Genomic DNA, 23,103 nt, shown 5'->3' with positions numbered 1-23,103 from the left:
TCCTGGAAGCACTTTCCTCACTTCTGATGATGCATTGGATCCTGGAGCATTCCAGCTCATCATCTACAGAAAATACTGGAAGAAAAGATACTGTTAAAGTTTATTTTTAAAAAGATTTTTAAAAAATTGATCTATTTTTGTCTGTGCTGAGTCTTTGTTCCTGTCCCCGGGTTTTCTCCAGTTGCAGTGATCGAGGGCTGCTCTCTAGCTGTGGGCTTCTTACTGTGGGGGCTTCACTTGTTACAGAGCCCAGGCTCCAGGGTGCATGGGCTTCAGAAGTTGTGGAGCACGGACTTAGTTGCCCTGCGACATGTGGGATCTTCCTGGACCAGGAATGGAACCCATGTCTCCTGCTTTGGTAGGTGGATTCTTAACCACTGGACTACCAGAGAAGTCCAAAATTTATTTTTAAAATGAGTTAAAGCCAGGTCCAGTAGAACTCAGGTTCTAGCATTTTTAATGCCTTGGTTTTTGCCACTGCTATTTGTGTAATGTTGGAATTCTGGAGTTGATACAAGTCTATAAATCAAAAATACTCTCTTCTGTCTCAATTTCATGTGACTAAAATAAAATGAATCTGGTTGAACTAAAACAATAAGATTATAGTAATATAATTTCTCTTTGGAGTACTTCCTCTATACCTGGGATTCAACCTTATCTGCAAAGAGTTTCAGAACTAAAACTATTATATGAATAAAAACTGAAAGCACACACTTTTGAAGGTATTTCAATTCTTGTGAAATTTGTAGGCATATTAACCTCACACAATTGGAGGTGTTATAGAGCAAGTGCTTAGCATTGCATTATCAAGGTGACAATTTTTATGCCATAACAATATAAGACACCTGGAAGACAATATACAGCATGTGTGCACGCATGCTCAGTCGTGTCTGACTATTTGCAGCTCCACGGACTATAACCCACCAGGTTGTCCATGGAATTTTCAAGGCAAGAATACTGGAGCGGGTTGCCATTTCCTACTCCAGGGGATCTTCCTGACCCAGGGATAGAATCCATGTCTCTTGTGTCTCCTGCATTGATAGACAGATTCTTAATCACTGAGCCACAATGTGCAAAAGGTAGGGTGGCATTGCCGATGCATGAAAAAACCATAAATCTCAATGAAAGTGAAAGTTGCTCATGCAACCCCATGGACTACACAGTCCATGGAATTCTCCAGGCCAGAATACTGGAGTGGGTAGCCTTTCCCTTCTCCAGGGGATCTTCCCAACCCAGGGATTGAACCCAGGTTTCCCACATTGCAGGCAGATTCTTTACCAACTGAGTTATCAGGGAAGCCCAAGAATATTGGAGTGGGTAACCTATCCCTTCTCCAGTGGATCTTCCTGACCCAGGAATTGAACCAGGATCTCCTGCATTGTAGGGGGATTCTTTATGCTGATGCACGGTGATTTTTAAAGGCAGACACTTTCTTACTTAGTTTTATTAATGCTTTTACATTTTATACAGACAATGCCTTCTTGCTTCCAGGGGACTGACAATTCTCTCCAGTCTGTCCTCAGTATGTCACTGAAGACCTTGGAGTTTTATAACATAAGTCATTTAAAATTACTCTTACATAAGGGATTTTGGGGAGCAGAGTGGATTGCAGCTTAATTTCCAAAGGCAATTAACTGTGTTTTTTAAAGGCCACTGCTTTTCCTTACTTGCTCTTTGATCTGCGTCATCTGTCTTGGATCACTTGTACAGTCTGCTTTTCAGGCTTTGTATCGCTGAAGTCACTTTTGCAGTTCATGATCCTTGAAAATACGTTAGCAGTGAAACAACACACCCAATTCAGTGTTCAAAGCAAATTTTCATGTCCCCTCTAGGTCAGAATCCAAACTATGGGAGAAATAGGGATATATCAACTTTAAAAATTAGTCAAGTCTTCTAAAAGTCTGCCTAGCCAAGTAATTAGATAGTCCTCCCCTCTATTAAACAAAGAAAATAAAAAAGCACAACAGAAAGTAATTTTTCCCTAGATGTATCTGTTTATTATGGAAAAAATACAGAAAGCCCCAAAGAAGAAAACAGAAGGCAACTCTTAATTCCACTACTTAGAGATAGCTATTATTTCTTCAGGTATATGTTTATTTTCAGCTCTATATAGACTGCATATATCTATATACATATACACACACAGTTGTTACTGCTGTTTAGTCACTAAGTCGTATCTGACTCTTTGTGACCTCAAGGACTGTAGCCCTCCAGGCTCCTCTGTCCATGGGATTTCCCAGGCAAGAATACTGGAGTGGGTTGCCATTTCCTCCCCCCAGGGGATCTACCTGACCCAGGGATTGAACCGGAGTTTCCTGCATTGCAGACAAATTCTTAACCATTGAGCCACCAGGGAAGACCATATACATGCAGAGTACATTTATATATATACATATTTAGATATATATTAATACTTACATAAACTGTTACATAACCTTTTCTCACTGAATAGATTATGAACAGTTATCTATGTTATTACTGATGATTTTTCCTGAAGACTTAGAATTAGGCATTTTCTCCTCTATCTGGAGACCCTATACTTTCAACAGGCCTTTATTCTGTTGGAAAGATCTGTTTGAATGTAGTTATGACCAAGAAAGGGAATATAAGGTGATGCCTAATGTTAAGTGCAGAATTGCTCTATTTTGGCATTTTATTCTTTTGAGATGATTTAGAAGCATGATATTTCAAGATATACACTATTTGGTTATCATCCCTTAGCCTCTCCAAGAAGTGACAAAACTCAAAAGATTGTTTATGAAAGGACTGATAATTTAATGCCTACATTTCAGTAGCAGGAAAGACATCAGAACAAATTCAGATTTATCTACATTGTCCTTAGTGTGAAGGACAATCATTCATTTCAGTAGGACTGACTAGAGTGTTTAGTGTTGGCATCAAGTTTAAGTCAGAATTTTACCAAGTACAGAATCCCTTCTACAGCAGCCCCAACAGCAGATGGCAGCCTAGACTATGATTGAATTTCATAAAGGATTACTCTGCCAGTTGCAATCCAATTCATTAATAAACAGTTCTAGAGAAGAGGAATTTATTGCTTATGTTAAACAAATTTCTGCTTCTTAATAACTCTCCTGCCTGTATCTAACATCTACTCTCTTGACCACAAATTAGTCCATTCTGCATTAGTCTTCACACTTGTCTCCCCTGAGTCTTTTTCACCCTAGTGGGAACATCCTACTTGATGTAACAGTTGACATACCAGCTGGCTTTCTTAGGATGTACTCCTGGTACATTTCTACTCTCTGAGTCATTCAGATTGAAAGTGATCTCCAAGTTCTGGTCTGCATAACAGAGGTCTCAGTAGCACCAAGATCTCTCATGATCAAGATCTAGAAAATATAGACTGAGACCAAAGTCCCCTTTTTTGTTGTTTTGGCTTCAGTGTCACTCTGTTGGATGAGAATAAATGTGAATATGCTGCTTATTCTCTGTTTGCTTCCCCAGTAGATGGTTTCTCCATTTGGTCCTCCCTGAAAGATTCCCTAGGAGTCTGATCTCGACTGAATGTACCTCTCAGCTGGCCTGGCTCTCTAGCTTCTGATTGGATTTTGCCTCATCAGGAACTTTGAGGGTAAGAGTAAGAAGGTATTGAACAATTTTTTAAAAGAAGAGTGAATATGTATTACCTATGGCCTCAGATCCTGCTGGGCATTATGGTGCCAGTCCTTGGGTGATCCACTGTTACTAGTTTGTTGCCTTATCCTGTAAACAGTTCCTTTATTAAACTCTTCTCAGTTAAACTCTTTGACAGTGCCACCATTTTCTTCTGGGATACAGATGGTATGGGCTTCCCTGGTAGTTCAGCTGGTAAAGAATCTGCCTGCAATACAGGAGACCCCAGTTGCGTGCATGCATGCTAAGTCGCTTCAGTTGTGTCCGACTCTGTGCAACCCCATGGACAGCAGCCCACCAGGCTCCTCTGTCCACGGAATTCTCTAGGCAAGAATACTGGAGAGGGTTGCCATTTCCTTCTCCCATAGGAGTGTGCAGGCACTAAAATACTGGGAAATTTTTCAAATGAACTGCACCAGAACAGATCTTCCTGATTCTGTTTTGTGTAGAACATTTTTTTTTAGCTCCCAAATATAGTATTTTGAACTTAGCTCTCAGGGAGTTCTTCATGTTGGTGTCAGCCAATCATTTCAGATGGTTGAGATCATTTGGATCTTGATTTTGTTAGTGGTCTTAGCCTTTCCCCTCAACCATTTGCTAATTATGTATAAATTTTATTACTATGTGATCTCTCTCGCTATCCATGGAGAGGCAGTAGAGCATCATGAAGAAAAATCAACTTTGGGGTTGAGTTAGGTTTGAATTACTAACTGTGTGAACTTCATTTCTTAATCTATAAGATAAGCATAATGCCTGAAAAATTTGGCATGATTTTAACAAAAATGTCTTTAAAGCCCTTATGTCTCACTTGGTCCATGATAAGCCTTCAATAAATGATAGCTTTGTATGCAGGAGAGAAAGGTAAGCTATCCCCAAAAGAAATAAGCCAATTAAGAATACCTTCAAGATATAAGTATAGAATGAGAGGAATATGGATTGTGTGTGTATGTGTATGTGTGTGGGGGAGGGGGAGAGGAGGGCAGTGGACAAATGAAGTGACCCTCAAACTTCCTGTAGAGAGGAAAATAATTTCATTGGGAATGTCAGTCATCTGAAAAGATGGTTATTTGACCATTTCTCTTTGGGCTTCTGCTTTGCTCTTCCTGTTGTCTTTGTTTATTGGGCTCTCCCTGCCTTCTCTAGTCTCTGCCCCAACCATCTCCTCCCTCCCCTAATTCAAAATTTTTCCTCCCTCCTACCAAGACATGTACTTTTTAAATTAGTTCTCTGTTTCTGTTTTCTAGTATGCTGTTTTCTGCTTTCTTGTTTACTAATGCATTATTTCTGCTTTCCTAGGAGTAATTATTCATCTTTTACTATTTTTTGCTAATACTTAGTATCTTTCATTCTTCTCTATTTTTCATATTTACTATTTTTGTCACTGTTTTCTAGATAGTACAAATTTTATTTAGATTTATTTTTGACAAAAGAATTATTTGAGAAAACTTTTATGTCCCCATGTTGTGATTTCTGGTTTTATTGCATTATAATCAGAGAATATTATCTGTATTTGTAATAGCATTTGTACCATATTTATACTTTTTTACTTCACTCAGATTTTTTTCAGATGGCCTAACATGTTCTCTTTTGTAAATATATCATTGACATATAACAATTCAACAATTCAATGTACATTTTCTGGTTATAGGCTATACAATTTGCTAATACAATTTAATGTGCTTGTATTAGGGCCTTTATATATTTTCTTTGTTGCCTTCTTTCTTTATCATGAGATAAGAGGGTAAGCTAAAGTCTCACCACCATTTTTCTTTCCATATCTCTTTGCATTTCCTGAAATTTTGTCTTCATGAAATTTTTATGCATAAAACAGTGCACATACAGTTTTTGTGTATAGCATTTGGATTTTACCTTTTATAAGGAGATCTTTTCTCCCCCTTGATTTTGCTTGGCCTGGAGTTAATGGCACAGGTTTAACATTTTTGTTGTTGTTTAGTCACTAAGTCATGTATGACTCTTTTGTGACCCCATGAACTGTAGCCCACCAGACTCCTCTCTCCAGGCTCCTCTGTCCATGGGATTTCGCAGGCAAGTATACTGGACTGGGTTGCCATTTCCTTCTCTAGGGGATCTTCCCAACCCAGAGACTGAAACCACGGCTCCTGCATTTGCAGGTGGATTCTTAATCACTGATCCACCTGGGAAGCCCACAGGTTTAATATTTTAGAGATTAAATTGATTAGGAATCAGAAGGTTCTCAGGGTTGCTAATAGTGGTTCAGAACCACGGACAGCTATCCCTCTAGGAACCACCTTCCTCCCTTCAGGGTCTTAAACCTTTGTGAGTCACAGAGTTAGAGAAGAGATATGGAGAGGCACGTTAAAATGATAAGTTGATTTCTAGTCTTCCATGAAACCTAAGATAAGGCTAATGGACTGTGCAAATTCAGAAACCATTCAAAGTAAGGATGTCATTCCTAGCGTATTCAATCTTACCACCTCATTGGGCTAGATTATTCCCATCTTGAGGGACACTGCCTCAAGCTATTTTGGCTGAGGCATGTTTCTAAAAATGCATCCAATTAACTTCCTTTGTTGTGGTTTCTTGCTCACCAAACATTATTCTGATTATGATTCAACATCCCATAAAATTCCATCTGCAGGGAGAAAATATATTAGGCATGACAATGTTAAACATTTCAGCCCATGTCACTGTAAGCATTTCAACATAATTTGGTAACTTGGCACCTTGGTTCTATACATTATTTTCTGTGTGCTTAATAAGCATAATGAGTTCACTTTCAGAAACACTCATCCTATCTCAATTGTGGGTAAATCAGCTTTTGTGTGTATACACACACACACACACACACATATACATATATACACATAAATATATGGTTGAGAAAATGGAAAACTATGAATTCACTAAGACAACTCTTTTGATGGTAATTTGCCAACTTGCACTTTTTCATTACTGTCACGTTCCAATAAATGCATGGACCATGTGTAAGCAAGAGGAGAGCCCTGTGGCACTCCACCAAATTCCCCACTCCAAATTCACATTGGCATATTAACCAATGCTCACTATCACATGAAAGTCTGTAACTGAATCTGGGTGCTGACATGATGAAATGGTGTGATATTCAAGCAGCAATGCACATATTCAAACATCTGTTTATTTCCTGGGAGAAAAATTTTAAAGAAAAGTATATTTAAACAACTGTTCATATTTGACTAAAGAAAAGCAAGCAAGCACTTAATTTATGAATTTGCTAATTAGAACACCGGTGTTGAATATATGCCATTTTTTTTTTAGATTTTGCACAGAAAATAATTTCAAATACTAAATGACATAATGCCTACATGGAGCCTGAGGAATGGCTATAAAAGCAATCCTGGGGCTACTGAAGCTGTCACAGTGGCACTTAGCTTTTCTGTTTGGACCTAGGGGCCATTTTTCTCAAAGTAAAATAAGCTTGGTTCTTAATTATAAGACATAGATAGATACACAGAAGTTCATTTATATTTGAATTTTGGAAAGCCTATTACTATTAATTAATGCTAATAGGAAGGCACATCTGGACTTTTTTTTATGCTGATAGTGATTCAGTTCAGTTGCTCAGCTGTGTCCGACTCTACGACTCCATGTACTGCAGCACGCCAGGCTTCCCTATCCACCACCAACTCTCAGAGCTTGCTCAAACTCATGTCCAGTGAGTCAGTGATGCTATCCAACCATCTCATCCTCTGTCGTCCACTTCTCCTCCTACCTTCAATCTTTCCCAGCATCAGGATCTTTTCCAGCGAATCAGTCCTTTGCATCAGGTGGCCCAAGTATTGGAGTTTCAGCTTAAACATCAGTCCTTCCAGTGAACATTCAGGGCTGATTTCCTTTAGGATGGACTGGTTGGATTTCCTTGCTGTCCAAGGGACTCTCAAGAGTCTTCTCCAACATCACAATTCAAAAGTATCAATTCTTCAGTGCTCAAGTTTCTTTATGGTCCAGCTCTTACATTCATACGTGTCTACTGGAAAAACCATAGCTTTGACTAGATGGACCTTTGTTGGCAAAGTAATGTCTCTGCTTTTTAATATGCTGTCTAGGTTGGTCATAGCTTTTCTTCCAAGGAGCAAGCATCTTTGAATTTCATGGCTGCAGTCACCATCTGCAGTGATTTTGGAGCCCGAGAAAATAAAGTCTGTCGATGTCTTCACTATTTCCTCATCTATTTGCCATGAAGTGATGGGACCAGATGCCATGATCTTAGTTTTTTGACACTCTCCTCTTTCACTTTTATCAGGAGTGATTAAGGCAGCTCTGCTTTCTGTCCAAAGTATTTTCTTATGCCAGAGACGCCAGAAATAGAACATCTCTCAGTTTTGGAGATCCTTTGTTTATGAGGACTTCCCTGGTGGCTCATATGGTAAAGAATCTGTGTGCAATGCAGGAGACCCAGGTTCAGTCCCGGGGTTGGCAAGAACCTCTGGAGGAGGGTATGGCAACCCACTCCAGTACTCTTGCCTGGAGAAGTCCATGGACAGAGGAGCCTGGTGGGCTACAGTCCACGAGCACAGCTACATTTAGTCAATTTCAGTCAATGATATTCACTAAATGCCACTAGAGCAGAAGTAAATACGAAAAGAAAATCACATCTTACAAAGACCATCACCTCAGTGTCCTAACCTGCCACTTCATAATAACTGAAATTCCTCTCTTTTTCTGCAGTCAGTCTCCTGATTGTGGCTGGAGGAATACAGATGGCTATGTAGCCTTCCAAGAGCACTTGTATGACCTTTCTAGAGAGGAGATTCTTGGATAGTGAGTAATCTTTGAAAGCTGGAATGAGTTAGCAGCAGTAACAGAAGGAAAAAAAATGAGTGTGGCCAATTCAAGAAGCCATCAGTAGGATAAGGGTTCTGAGGGAAACCCCTGGTTCAGCAAGCAACTCTGGAGTTTCTTCTGTCATAGAAGGGTGGGATAGTAGGAGATCAGGAGTCTTGGGGATTTAGTTGTCTAATTTCTTGCCTAAATGCTAGTGCAAATGATGCAAAGCACTCCAAGGGCTTCTGCTTCTGCCACTGTAGAGTATATTTGTTGCATTTTGGCAATAATATTTTGGTTGCTTTTCCTATTAGCACCACAATGTCCCTTCATTAGGAATTCTTCACTATAGACAGTTTCGCTGGTATGGGTGAGAGCATGTGACTTAGTTTTGTTTTTTTGAGATGTTTTGTGGGACTTTGAACAATGAATGGGAGATGGACAGTCTTGCTCCACAGGTGCAAGTAGACTAGAATGTTCCTAAAGCAGCCTATATTTTCTGCTTCTCAGCCCTGAGGGGAAATACTTTTGTTTTGACTTGTTCTCCAACTTTTTGTCACTTCTTTGGGTCTCCCCACTCATACATTAAAACAAATCCCTTTCTGTTAAATCTGTCTAGAATACTCACATGGTCCTGACTAACTTCAAGGATGGTACAGAAGTGTAATCCTACCATGTTTCTGGAAGAAGAACTAGCCCTGTCAGTTCCACAATCACATGTACCACACATTTATATTAATCACTTGTCTTATAAAGATTACTGCATTCTCTTTGTGTGATTTTCTGATATGTCCACCTCAAAAAGGAAGCACTTAAGTGGAAAGAAATTTTCTTTAAAAGGTTTACTTTGTAACCCCGACATGACGGGAATGTGGAGTTCTTACTGATGAACTCAATTTCCTCAATAAATAAAATGAAATACTGAGAAGTAAAGTTAAAATTTGAATAATAGTTAGATTAAAGGAAAAATTTTAATTACTTTTTAAATAACTGAGACAAAGACATTTGAGGCATCAACACGATTCTATTTAATTATGTGTTAAATAATTTGTAGGAAAATTGGAAACAAGTTGATAGTGAAATCAATATGTCACTAAACAATGGTCTAATTTTTTGCTAAATTGACAAAATAAGGCTGTAGTTTAAGTATCATCTAAATATAGCCATGTTCCTTCAGAAAACAACTTACAGGTAGCATTATTCCTGAAAATTGCGGCATGTAATTAGCACTTGTGGGTTTTTAGCTTGTGAAGGAAGAACCTAAAAGGTGACAGAAAGCAAAGGGGTCATTAGAAAACGATAACTTTTCCCCCACATTTTGGCCACGCTATGTGTCTTGTAGGATCTTAGTTCCCCAATCAGGGATTGAACTCCAGGCCAGGGCAATGAAAGTGCTGAGTCCTAACCACTGGACCACCGGGAATTCGCTGCCACCCCTAGTCTTCCTTATAGCTTACCATCTGTTCAGCAGATGGCTTTAGACTGAACATTCTTATTTTTTTATTTCCCCTTTCCTTGTCACCTTGTCCCGACACACACAGGCATACCACCCTCCGCTCCCCAGCGGAGAAGTATCAGCTCATGAAGTGTCATTCATGTTGGCGACTTTGCTTTCTTCAGGGCTTGGTCTACCAACCTACTTTCTCTTTAGAGAGACGAAATAAAAGCAAACTCATCTCCATCCTCTTAGCCTTTGGAATCTTTAACTGCTGTGATCTTTAAAAAATTAAAGAAGTAATAACTAAAACAAACTCATTTATTCCCTAAGTCTGTAGTTTCACATCAGTCTTTTGAAATATATGCTCTGAGTCCAATGTGGTGACTTTGGTGGGTCATGCTCAACCCATTGTGAACAGGAGTGCTGCCCTGCACCCTGAAGTGTGGAGTCCTTTTTTGCCCTTCAGAATGGCCGCCTGAACTAATTTATCACTGTTTGAAAAGCCATTTTTTATAACTCACTGTATACCTTGTTCGTTTCTCCAACTGTCCTGTATAGAGTATTGATTTCTCATACTAGCAGTGACTAAGGAAGTCACCTCTTCATTCCTACCTAATGAGGGCAAAGTGGACACGTTCTGAAGCCCAGCACCCACCTCCTGGCGCCCATGCCTCAGGCTCCTCTTGTCTCCAGCAAGTGGAGGGCTGTCTTCAGGGGCTATCTCCCTTTTGCCATCATCAATCTGATGACCATATCGTCCCCATGGAAATCTCAATTTCCAGTCAGCAAAGGATGCACATAAAAGATCACTGTGAGGTGTTTTTTTTTCTCCTCACTGGCAGTTTGCATTTTCCTGGGGCTTATAAATCTCCTGGCATTTATTATACTTTCTGGTTTGATGTCAGCTTATTTGTGAAGCTGTCTGTCATCATGCTCAAAACTGAGGGGAGCCACAGTCTAGCCAGGAGACGTGACTAATTCCCACTGTCCTCCCTGCTAGCTTTTGGGCAGTAGGAAGCTCTGAGGCTCTGCAGACAAGCCCCCTCTGGCATTTGGGATGCTTTCCCACCATGCCTTCCCGTTAATTAACCGAGCAACTAACAGAACCATGACTGGTGTTCATGCCTCCTCTGAATTTGCTTGCTTGATTTGTCCTTGAGTGACCTTGGAAGAATTGCTCTCCCCTTGTTCCCTGGGGTTTGGACACTCCGTCCTTGGGACGGGCTCCAAGTTGACTCTGGTGCTGACTTTGGGCAGATACCGTAGGCCAAGAAACCCACGGCCTTGGCAAAACTGGAGATGCTAGATGTTTCCTATTGGGACACAGGGAGACTCAGAACCTCTAATGAACCTGGACTACAAGTTAAAATCGTGCCAGACTCTTTAGAGTTGTTAGCCCTGGGTTACGGGATTAAGAGGGACATTTATTGTTTTTTTTAAATTCAGCTGCATTTTCTGCAATGGGCATGTATCAATAAAATACATGATGCTGTTCAGAAGTTGCCCCACCCTTGTCACATTGCTGGTGTTATTAGGGGTGCTTTTGTATCTGATGAATAAAAATCTAGACTGGACACTCCAAGCAAAACGTGTTTTTGCTCAGTCACTAAGTCATATCTGACCCTTGGACAGTCTCCTGGGTTGGCAGGTGATTCTTTACCACTGAGCCACCAGGGAAAGTGAAAAGTAGTGAAAGTGTTAATCACTCAGTTGTGTTCAACTCTTTGGGACCCCATGGACTACAGCCAGCCAGGCTTCTCTCTCCATGGAATTCTCCAGGCAAGAATACTGGAGTGGATAGCCATTCTCTTCTCCAGGGTAACTTCCTGACCCAGGGATTGAGCCCAGGTCTTCTATATTGCAGATTCTTTACTGTCTGAGCCACCAGAGAAGCCCACCTCCTCAGGCAAATTAAATGGAGTTAATTTTGACATGTGTTCTCACTTCTTAACCCTTGGGAATTTTAAACACAAAACTATTCCACATGATCAAATACACAAATTCAGAGAGTGGATGCGTGTCCTGGCTACTGCCTTTCTACTCCTCCTAGCAGCTGCCTTGGCTCATAGTTTTGAGAATGGTGGGTATAAAGGTAACTGTGTACCTCTCATAAGTGGAGCATTCAACTCCCTCTTCTCTAGCAACTGACCCTCTCTCTGATCAGGCTAGTTTCACTCCTAGGCCTCCTGGGTTTCATCAGGGCCATTGAAGAGGTCAAGTTTCCTTTTGTTTCTCCTCATACCTTCAGAGGAAAGCATTCAGTTTATGTACATGCCACAGACTGCAAAATACAGTCACTTAATCCTCTTATCTGGTCTGCATGTCCCTTTGCGGGGGCACATATTGTGACTTCGCCACTCCATCCTAATAGAGGAGACTTAATAGAGGAGACTATTTAATGGAATCTGGACAGACCCTGCAACTTGTTTTGCCAGTAAAATATGGAGAAAGCAATATTGTGGGACTTTCAAGGTTGGATTATAAGAGGCCTTGGAACTTCTGCTTTTTCTGTCTTTGAATGTTTCTCTGATACCACTAACCTACTGGAAGATGAGAGGTCATTGGAAGAGAATCAAGATTCTCAGTCAACTGCCAGTCATGTGAATGAGGCCATCTTGGACCTGATGGCCCAGTAAATGCTTCCACTGTACATCGTCAAAACAATGAGGGAACCCAGACAAAAAATAACTCGGTGAGTTTGGGGGTGGCAATTGTACAGCAATAGATAATCAAAAAGCTCAATGCCTTTTAGAGACAGAAACACCTAAATCCTATTCATGTTAGCACTTGGTTAGGACAGTATAGATGTTGAAGTGGTGTTGGTTGCAGGTAAAGTAAATATGCAGTGACCAGAGCACAAGGCTTTATGGTCCATGGTCAAGAGTTTAGACTTAATCCTAAGAACAGCTATAGAAGGATTTAGGCAAGAACATAACTTGGTCAAATTTTCATTTCATAAAGTGGTATTAGCATCCATATGGGTTTCCCTGGTGGCTCAGTGGTAAAGAACCTGGGCCAGGAAGATCCCCTGGAGGAGAAAGTGGCAACCCACTCCAGTATTCATGCCTGGGAAATCCCATGGACTGAGCAGTCTGGTGGGATACAGTCCATGGGGTTGCAAAGAATGGGACACAACTTAGTTCCTCAGCAACAATTTGCCTCCATGTGCAGAATGGATTTAAAAGTGTCAATTCTGGAGGCAGGAAAACCACTTGGAAGGCTATTATAGTGATTGTTTAAAGTTGAAGGTAAGCTTAGAAATGGGGCAAGTGGAAAAAGAAAATAGTTTCAAAGATTTTAGAGATATTAAAAAGGCAAAATTGGAAGGACCTGATTGCATGAGGAAACTGGGTGGAAAGTGGTGTCAGTCCTTGAGATGAAGAATTCTGGGGGCAGAGGAAATTAAATTTGGAAGGAAAGATGATGAGTTTGGTTTTTTAAATGTTTATGCAGGAGGCATTCATATGGAGAATTCTGATGGACAATTTTGTATAGAGAACTGCATCTAAAGAGGTCAGGAGTGGACTTAAAATTGAAACCACCAACAATTATGAGTTTTAAATAAATAGTATTTTCCATTCTGGTTGAAGGTAGCACACATATAAGTCAGAGAGCCATAAATTTATTTTTGTCTGGCCAACCTATAGAACAGAACACAACTTATACAACAGAAGGTAAACATGAATTTTGAGGATTAACTGGAAAGCTCATAAGAGAACAAGAAAGATTCTGTTTCATGATTCATGAGGGATGATATTTTAGAGTTGATTTCATAAGGGAATTCATTAAGCCAGTATAGAGCCATGCCATTTTAACTGTAATGTTTAAGGCTCTTTAGCTCTGATTTTTTTAATTAGAAGAAGCAAATAAAGAAGGCTTCATTTTAACTGTGGGAAATCACTCTTCTGTATTTCCAGTGACTTCAAATTTGTCTTGATGCTGCCATCCAGATAATCCTAGTGCTTACAAGATAATTGTTAAGGGGCTTCCCTCATAGCTCAGTTGGTAAAGAATCCGCCTGCAATGCAGGAGACCCCAGTTCAATTTCTGGGTCAGGAAGATCCCCTGGAGAAGATACAGGCTGCCCACTCCATTATTCTTGGGGTTCTGTTTTGGCTCAGCTGGTAAAGAATCCTCCTGCAATGCAGGAGACCTGGGTTCGACCCCTGGGTTGGGAAGATCCCCTGGAGAAGGGAACAGCTACCCACTCCAGTATTCTTGCCTGAAGAATTCCATGGACTATACAGTCCCTGGGGTCACAAATAGTCAGATACGACTGAGTGACTTTCACTGAGTCCCAAGTGCTTACTTTGTCTCAGTTTCTTTCGTACAAGACTGGTTAGGAAAATGGGCATAGGACCTACTAATAGGCCTTATTGATAGCCTCTGACACAGCTGCCAGTGGGAGGAGTCAGACAGTATATGTAATAAATTTTTTTAGTGCCAGAAGAGACTTCAGAGGTTGTTCACCTATCCCCCCTCTCACTTTCACTCTCTCACTCTATCTCACACACGCACACACCACCCCACACACTCAGATTCAGGCACAAAGAATATTAATAAAAGCATTTTTTGAGACGTTTTTATATATCAGGCACTGCTCTAAACAGTTCACATATATTAGCTTGTTTAATCCTTAAACCCCAGTTGAGTAAATACTGTTACTATTTCTTTTTCTTTGCCAAATGAGGGAGCAAGGTACAGAGAAGTTAAGTAACTTGCTCAGCATTACTAACCTAGTAAGTGATACGGCTGAAACTCAAAGGAGAGTGTCTGGCTCTGGGATCAACCCAACCCAAAGAGCATAGGCGTTGACAACACGGCAGGAAGTTAAAAAGGATAAACTGAGTTCAAACTGAGCTTCCCTCTAACCTCAGCCTCACCCCCAAACAAGCAGAAAGCCAGATGCATAAGCAATTATGCATTATAACCTCATTTTAATTGTATCCCCCTACTTGAAAACTGTGCCCCCAGACCAGCCTCCTTCCCCAGACGTGGTGCCTGCCTGAGCCGGCCCCCAGAGGGCAGTGCGGCGCTGTCTACCCGGCAGGCAGCGCACGCTTTCTTCCTTCGGACGCTCCTGTTTGCCTCTCCTTCGCTCCACTCAGGTTGCTCAGTACTAACAAGTAGCCTGCCTGTGAAACCTTGCCCTGAGCACCCTACAGCAACCCCGGCTTCATTTTCCGAGTCTTTATTACTACCTGACATTATATTATCATTTTAATTGTGTCCCTCTGCGTGAGAAGAATCCTGTGAGGACAGGGACTTTTCCTGTCACATCTGTTATAGTTCCCACAACTACCATAATGCCTGGCACATAGTAGGTGCTCATTAAATATTGAGTGCTTCTGGAGCTCAGGGCAGGCTGCCCCCAAATATGCCAAAGTGGCATATTGATTATTTTCAATTAAACTTACTTGAGAAATAGCCAGCGCAAGAAGAGCAGTCTGACCCTTCTCTCTGTCCACTGCCCTACCGCCCACCCGGAAAGTAGGAACTAAGTTTCCCATCTGAAAGTTACTGCACCAAGAGATAGAGAGAAAAGCATTCCTAACACCCCAGGTAGGGAATTCAGGGCCAAGAAGTCTGACAACCAACCTTGTTACTTCTTTAAGAATTTATTACACTAAGCCCAACCTTTCTTTAGATTCTTCACTAATCAAGCACCCAAGCCTAAGTTCCTTTGTCCTGTCAGTTCCTCACAAATGTATTGTCTAAAAAGTATAACAGCTACCAGCCTTGGCTATTTCTATGAGACCTTTGTATGTACCAATTAAATTAGCTTTTTTCTCCTGTTCATCTGCCTTTTATTAGTTTAATTATAAGACCAGCACAAGGATTCAGGAGGGGTAGGGAGAAATGTCTTCTCAGCAGTGCATGATGAAGACTGGTGAGTTCAGCTTCCCCTGGTCAGAAGGACAGGGAAACAGAGAATTTGTTATAAATACAGTGAGCATTTAAGAGTTCAGCAGTTCTAAGCAAGGCCCTGAGCCAGGCTGTGTACTGAACTCTCCAGGCCTCACTTGCAGCTTGAGTGTGTTGATTTGATCCCCATCATGGCACAGAGGCCAGTTTAGGTCTTTTGTTTGTTTCTCACCGGGAAGGAGATGATCATGGTTTCTGACTGTGTACTGACCAGGAGAGGGAGAATTGTGGGAAGACTTGGTGGCTCCCAGGCTCTGCTTTGCCTGGACATCCAAGAGGGCTCCAGTCTGTCTGTATTCCATCAGCTCTCCTGGGATGAAGGCACTGCCAGGCTCTCCAAGGAAGAGCTGTTCTCTAAGACAAAGGAAGGTCTGCTCTAACAGGGAGAGTTGGACAACAGTATAGTCTTTGAGAGGTTAGGCTTTGAGCTTACAATAAAAAAAATTTCAATTCTGTTCCTTTCCTTGAATGAGTAGTGTGACCTTGAATGAGTTCCTTAACCTGAGTCTCTTCTCACCTGTTTAATGAAAAGAACTCTGCCTATTTTGTGAGATAGTTCTCAGGACTCAGAAGTGCTGACTAAACAGTAGTCTATTAGAAAAGAATCACCTTATTTCTGAAGTGGGCACTTCAACATGTTTTTATGAGCTTTTGGTGTGATTTCAGGTATTTAGTGGGATTTTGTGAATGGGTTTATTGCAAATAGCTTTCATGTTTCAGAATTTTCTTCAACAACAGGTTTTCCCAAAGTGCATTCCATAAACTACCCATTACCAGCATGTTAGTAGATATCACAAAAACAGGCCAATATTGCAGTGTTTTTATAGTCTGTAATAAGCTGAGTGGCTATTGCAAATATCTAAGAGAAGTATTTTCTAATTTTACAAATTCATTAGATCACAGAATTTTCTTTTTATGGAGTGCTTAGTAGAACTTACATTCCACACAAAGCAGTTTGAGAGAAAATACTTTCAAAGAAAAAGGACTCAGTTTTGTATCAGAAATATCTGTCACCTTATTGTATTAAACAACCAAGTCTCATTCTGGGAAAAAAATCTTAATTTTTGTCCATTTTGGTTTAGGTAAGAGAGTTAAAGGAAAAAACACCATTTTGAATGCTCCATACTTAGGGCAGTAGGCACCCAAAGTCCTATTTGGCGATAAAGAATGAAGAGAAGAGATATCCAGCAGGGCCCTGTGGGGTTCCTGGCCACAAAAGCCTTTCTGTGTCCTGCATTTCTTTGGTTACAGGAAATAGTCCTCACTCAGCTTCAATGACCTTCCTTGAGGTCCAATGGGTAGGTTCAAGCAGTTGTTAATTAGGAAAGAGAGGGGATGAAGGCCAAGGGAGGAACAAATTGTTAAGAGAAACAATACTGTTACCTAATGGCCAGGTCCTGGTTCCCTGTCTAGGGATACACACGGCAATATCTCTGAGCTGTTTTGCAGATACTGAAACCCCCAACAGGTGGGAGAAGTTAACAGTTAACTGGCTAATGATGGTACACTGCCCACAAGCATGTAGACCCCAGCCTGGAAGGTTGGAACCAGAAGGTTGATGATGCTGACTCCCACTTTCCTCATCACCAGCCCATCAAAAGAATGCCATGAGCTGATCATGCCCCCCTTTTTTTTTTGATCATGCCCTTTTTGAACCATTACTATCAAGCTCCTCACTACCCCCTCCAGGTCAGGACACAGTTTTGAGGGTGTTAGTCCACTGTGGCCCCCTTTGCCTGGCCAAGCAATAAAGCTCTCCTTTTCTACTTTACCCAAAACTCTGTCTCTGAAATTTAATTTGGTGTCAGAGTACAGAGGCCATATTTGGCTTCAAAATGATTAAGTGCACTTCTATTGCTAAGACATCCTGAGGAGGATTTGTAAAGTACCTTGTAAATGGGCGGTATGCTTTAAATTCAAGCATCCCCCTGTCACAGATATGGTAACAACTACTCTTTAGGCTGCAGGGAAGCTTTAGGTAGAAGCAATTTCATACCTAGGCCACACTGATTTTAAATATAATATTGCAAACCATCTTAAAATCATGTAGAGGTTACTAGACAGCAGGTGAGATTCGAACACCTATCACTTTCCTTGAAATGAGTCTCTGTAATGTTCTTATTTGCAAAATTTATTTTTTGCTCAGACAGTTGTTGTTCAGTCGCTAAGTCATGTCTGACTCTTTGCAACTGCATGAACTGCAGCACGCCAGGTTTCCCTGTCCTTCACTGTCTCCCAGAGTTTGCTCAAATTCATGTCCATTGAGTTGGTAATACTATCAAACCATTTTATCCTCTGCAGCCCTATTCTTTTGCCTTCAATCTTTCCCTATTAGTCAAAAATTATGTTTGGTTTTTATTTAAGTTCTTCTTTTATTAGAATGACTTCCAAGTTATTCATTAAGTAAAGAGAATTCAAAGATTTTGTCCATAGGCACAAACTGGATTTCTTAAAAGTCCTGCTGCATATTTTGTAGACAAGAATGTCTGTTCCTCTTCCCTTGTGTCCCCTCATTCCTATTTGTTTCAGGCCTGCATGCAAATACCAGCTTTATAGACCATATATTGACTGAAGCATACTTGAGCCTCAAATAAGCTTAACCTCTATGCCTTGGTTTTCTCACTTGAACAGAGGGATTTTTTTTTTTTTTTTAAATGAGGGATTTTTATGCCTGTCTCAAGAAACTATTATGAGGATGGAGGGACAGGAAGTGCAGTTGGTGGCCAACGAATAGCACCTGTTATTCTGAGCATCCTTGCAGCTTTGGGTTTCAGCTACTGAAGAGTGTGAGATGACCCTTTCTTGCTGTGCTGTGCTTAGTCACTCAGTCATGTCCAACTCTTTGCAATCCCATGGACTGTAGCCTGCCAGGTTCCTCTGTTCATGGGGATTCTCCAAGCAAGAATACTGGATTGGGTTGCCCTCTTGCAGGGGATTTTCCCAACCCAGGGATCAAACCCAGGTCTCCCACATTGCAGGCAGATTCTTTACTGTCTGAGCCACTTTCTTAGTGCAGTGGTTAAAAATGGCAATGAAAATATCAGCACTCCTTTCCCTAATGAAGTCATAGGTGTTGTTCAGTCACTAAGCCACATCTGATTCTTTATGACCCCATGGATTGCAGCACACCAGGTTTCCCTGTCCCTCACCATCTCCTGGAGCTTGCCCAAGTTCATGTCCATTGAATCGGGGAGGCTCTCCAACCATGTCATCCTCAGTCACCATCTTCTCCTTCTGCCTTCAAACTTTCCCAACATCAGGGTCTTTCCAAGGAGTCAGCTCTTTGCATCAGGTGGCCAAAGCATTGGAGCTTATAAGATAGGACTTGGGGCTTCCCAGGTGGTGCTATGGTAAAAGAACCTGCATGCCAATGCAGGAGATGTAAGAGACTTGGTTTGATTTCTGGGTTGGAAAGATCCCCTTGGAGGAGGGCATGGAAACCCACTCCAGTATTCTTGTGGAGAATGCCATGGACAGCAGAGCCTGATGGGCTATAGTCCACAGGGTTGCAAAGAGTCAGACATGACTGAATCGACTTAGCATGCTCGCATGCAAGATAAGAGTTGTCATGCCTGAAAAAGTGGACTGGGCTGTGGAGAGGTGCTTGATCACAAGCTGCGCTGATCCTCAGAGGTATGTAGGCCTCTTTGGAATAGTATTTGAAAACATGGCCATAGCAACTCATGTTTGAAAACCAAATGGCGACTTAGGGCAGGAGCTAATCAGTTTTGGAAGAAGGATGTGTTTATTGCCAGCTGAGTCAGCAGCCCCTGGGTCTGCTCTCTCCAAGCTCAGCCCTACTCTGCTTGCAGCCAGACCAGCTCAAGGAGGGCCTGAGGGAGTCGTCCTTTTGTTGTGTCCAGTCTGCAGAGCCAAGGGGAAATATAGCATTCTCTGGGAGTTTGACTTTACATTCAGGTGGGCAGAGAGTTCTGCTGATTGGGACCTGCATCTCCTTCTTCATACATTCCCTACCTTTCTTTGTTCATTCATTCAACAAATATTTACTATCTAGTAATAAACATTATCCAGATACTAAGCTGGAAACTGGGGAGAGAAGATGGATAAAACACTATCCTGTCCTCTAAGAGCTCTTAATCTAGTAGAAGGACACATCTATATCTTTGTTGCTGTTGTTTAGTCACGCAGTCATGTCCTACTCATGGACTGTAGCCCTCCAGGCTCTTCTGTCCCAGGCAAGAATACTGGAGTAGGTTTCTTTTTCCTTCTCCAGGGGATCTTCTCAACCCAGGGATCGAACCTTGTCTCCTATGTTGGCAGGTGGATTCTTTACCACAGAGGCACTGGGAAAGCCCCCACCTATATCTTAGTAAACACCTCATAAACATAGTATATCTCATAAATACTGGAAGTGGTATGTACAGAATGATTGGAGTATGAAGTGGACAGCCAGTTCAAGTTTAAGTTATTGAGATGGGAAAAAAACAGACGCAGAAAGTGTTAGAAGACCTATGTTATTTCATGCTCCCGCTCATTTTCCCCCTTGTCTCTTGTATCATCCTTCCCTCGAATCACAATCAAGGAATTTGGAAAGATGGTAGACTAGAGTAGCCCTTTCTGAAAAATTCTTCTTGGGGATGAACAGTTGCTGTCCCCTTAGAGCCTGACTCTAGAGATAGCCACCATTTATTAACTGTTTATTATCCACTTGGTTCTTGATAAGTCCTTTAGGTGTATTATGTCATTTAATTTCCCTGAATCTTTATGATAACATCTCAATACAGATGTTTTTAATATAAGGAATAGGGAGACTTAAAGTAATTGAGAAATTTTCTCCCATAGCTAGTACATGGTAGAATCTGTATGTGAGCTCAGGTTTGACTTGCCCTAAATCCTTGTCTTAGGGTGGATTGTCAAGTTGACTGGATTAAGGGATGTCTACCTAAAACATTTCCATGTGGGTCTTTCAGGGTGTTTCTGAAGGAGATTAACATTTGACTCAGTAGGCTGAGTAAAATCATCCTTCCTCCTCAGTGTGGGTGGACACCATCCAATCCACTGACTGCTCTAATAAAACAAAGAGGCAAAGGAAGGAAAATTCTCTCTCTCTCTCTTCTTGAGCTGGGACATCCATCTTTTCATGCCCTCAGACATGGGAGTTCCTGTTCTTGGGCCTTAGGGTTCCAGGACTTATGCCAGTGGCCTTGAAGTTCTCAGGTCTTTGACCTCAGACTAGGGTTTACACCAATGGCTCCCTTGGTTCTCAGACCTTCAGGTTCAGACTGAATTATATCACTAGATTTTCAGATTCTCTAGTTTACATATAGCAGATCATGAGACTTCTCAACCCTTATAACCTCATGAGCCAATTTCTGTAATAAATCCCCTCTTATACATATCTCTTTATATATTGGTTCCTTCTCTTTGGAAGACTCTGACTAACACAGGTCTTTTCCACTTTACCACTGCCTCTCTCATGCCATTTCTGACCTGCAAAGAGCTTGTATCTCAGAATAAGCATAGAGGCGAGGAATGGGTCAGGTGGTCATCTGTTTTATATGCATTGATATCAGAAATGGCAGATACTTTGAAGATGAGTTGCATGGATTAAGTGATATCTCACTAAATAAGAAAGAACTCTCGTGGGAATTAAAGCATCTTCTCCTTTTGCTCTGAGTTCTTTTTGTGGGTCTACCTATTTTGTGTGTTGACCACAAGGCATTCAAGTTTACTCAGCTTTTCTTTGATACTGAACTTGAGACTGGTTGTCATTGTCCTAGTCTCGTCTCATAGTGCTTCATTTCTTCTATTTAGCACCTGGAAATGATGCACCTTCCTCATCAGGGGACTCCAGGGTCTAGATGATGACTTATATCAGCAATCCAGAAGGGGGCCTAAAACAGTACTGGTGGCTGTTCATTTGTACTAGAGGTGACACTTTCCCCACAGAAAGCTCTTATAAACTGTTGCTGTGAATGATGTGCTGATTGGAGATAATGGTGACAATGATAATTCTTTAATTATGCTCTCATCTCCTTGGACTCTCAAAAGAGTCCAAGTTCATACATGTCCTTACTCAAAATAGATCCATTAGCTATTCTGAAATAAGAAGGCTACGGATAAAGTGCTGGACATTGAGGCTCATAGGGGACAGAGCCAAATAGATATAACCCTATTCACTGTTCTTTCCCCAAATATCTTTTTTCTTGTGATCCTCTCAATGGTGGTTTTCACATCAGGTCTACAAGACATCGTGGTGATGAACCTACAGGATTAGGCACATAAGGATTCTCACTTAGGTGGGCTCACTTATTCTGCTGCACTGGGCGGAGGGAGGCCAGCCTACCCCTGTGAGTGCCAGGAAGCACAAAGAAGGCTGTCCGAGGCTCTCTGCCCACTCAGCTCAAACATATCCTCTCCTGGGCAAATTCGAGAAAGAGGAGTCATTAAAATGGGGCTCTCTCAAGACTAGGCAGTTCTCTTTCCTTTATAGTCTGTTTTCTTCTCTCTGTCTTTGCACTGTCTCTATTCCAGTCTGTTCATCTTCTTTGAGAAGCTGCTTTATCACCAGCAGAGCAGGAACCCAAGATCTCACCATGCAGCTTCTCCCTCTGTCTCACTATCCGTCTTTAATCTCTCTTCTCTCTGTGCTTCCTTTTTTCATTTTTTTTTTCTTTCTGCAGACTGATTTCTTTTTAGGGCCCTCAAAATTCTTCTAAAATGGCAGCAGTCCAATCACTTGAGTCAGCAGAATCTTCCAGCTCAACTCCCCACAGTCTCCCAACTCCCAGCAGTCAGAAGAGGGTATCTGCTACCTCCAGTTCAGATGTGTCTCCCTGGCCCAGGCAGGCTTTCTCTGGTTGCGGTGAGCGGCTCCTCTTTGTTGTGGAGCATGGGCTTCTCACTGCAGTGGCTTCTCTTGTTGCAGAGCACAGGATCTAGGTGCATGGCCTCAGTCATTTTGGTACATGGGCTTAGATGCCCTCCAGCATGTGGAATCTTCCTGAACCAAGGATCAAACCCCTGTCCCCTGCATTGGCAGGTGGATTCTTTACCACTGGACCACCAGGGAAGTCTTACATGTTAATTTTATTTGGTAGACATGCAAATGATTTCTTTTTTAAAAAAACTATTTTATTGCCCTCTAAGACTTAAAGCAATTTGGTTTCTAAATTAGCAAACTTATTTCAGCATGCCATTCCTGACGGTCTATATAAATCTTTGTTCTTCAGATTCTCCTTTGAAAGAGCTTACTGTTCTTTGATTCTGTCTTTTGTGAAGAGCATAAATCTTTGACACATACTCACTCTGTGTTTATATGATAATTGTGTTTTAATTTTTTGAAAATTATACTTTGACAACTC

General features: G+C 41.3%; 1 long non-coding RNA gene across 1 annotated transcript; it reads left to right on the top strand.

Annotated features, from left to right (window-relative positions):
* The first annotated feature begins 250 nt into the window (after positions 1-250).
* LOC122451676 lies at positions 251-22,815 on the top strand. Its single transcript, XR_006272507.1, has 3 exons — positions 251-358; positions 8,768-8,770; positions 22,782-22,815. It is a non-coding gene; the product is annotated as an uncharacterized LOC122451676 (long non-coding RNA).
* Positions 22,816-23,103: the final 288 nt, after the last annotated feature.

The sequence above is a fragment of the Cervus canadensis genome, chromosome 13 (assembly GCF_019320065.1).
Source record: "Cervus canadensis isolate Bull #8, Minnesota chromosome 13, ASM1932006v1, whole genome shotgun sequence".
Lineage (NCBI taxonomy): Eukaryota > Metazoa > Chordata > Mammalia > Artiodactyla > Cervidae > Cervus > Cervus canadensis.
Note: the sequence above shows the minus strand (reverse complement) of the source record. Positions and strands in the feature narration are given on the sequence as shown.